Source organism: Ambystoma mexicanum (genome assembly GCF_040938575.1).
Source record: "Ambystoma mexicanum isolate Mex_15411 chromosome 12 unlocalized genomic scaffold, UKY_AmexF1_1 Mex_chr12_unloc.2, whole genome shotgun sequence".
In the NCBI taxonomy this organism is placed as follows: Eukaryota; Metazoa; Chordata; class Amphibia; order Caudata; family Ambystomatidae; genus Ambystoma; species Ambystoma mexicanum.
The window spans coordinates 3902507-3903256 of NW_027182323.1; the positions used below are offsets into that span (position 1 = coordinate 3902507).

Below are 750 nucleotides of genomic sequence, written 5' to 3' on the forward strand. Positions count from 1 at the left end.
GAGGAGAAAGGTACTAGCATGCACGCCCCCTTTTGCCCTCACCATTTGCAAATGACGAATATTTGGGGGACCTATCTATGCTAAATGTAACATGTCTCTGCTGTTAATTAATTGGGAACTCGAAAATAAGCCCCACTCTAACTAGATGGTGCTCAAATACGTTTTATGACCCCCTCACCCCACGTAAAAATATGTTAAAACATTTTAATGTGGAGTGATTGTTAAGAAAAATAAGGTTTTCGGTGTAAATACCACGTTTTTTAAGATAAATACGAGTAATACGATGCATTATATTTTTTCATAATTACTTTCAATGTTTTCAATGTGAAACTCCAAAAAGCAATAAAAGCTTCACCCAATTGCCGTGACATTGCTTTTCACCGCAATGCCGTGACTCGGATTCGAACCGAGGTTGCTGCGGCCACAACGCAGAGTACTAACCACTATACGATCACGGCGAGCTACTTGGGCTGTGAGCGTTTCGTTGTTTGCAGCTTTGAAAACCGTCGCATATATTGTGATGTATGACGTTCCATGAGTTGTAATACTTAGCACAATAAGCCAATGGATTCCTAATCTTTTCATGTAAACTTCTGAAATAATACAACACACTCCAACGAAACATTAACAGCAACAACTTGCAAATTCATACCCTCATCAGAAGACAGTGGTGGGTGAAAACTGGAGTCCAGGTCATCATCGTGAATTCTACTAAATATACCTAAATGGAAAACATTCTCCTGGCTGCTG

At 39.7% G+C, this 750-nt stretch overlaps 1 non-coding gene across 1 annotated transcript; it reads right to left on the reverse strand.

Annotated features, from left to right (window-relative positions):
- Positions 1-386: 386 nt before the first annotated feature.
- TRNAH-GUG (transfer RNA histidin (anticodon GUG)) lies at positions 387-458 on the reverse strand. The gene has a single exon. It is a non-coding gene; the product is annotated as a tRNA-His (tRNA).
- Positions 459-750: the final 292 nt, after the last annotated feature.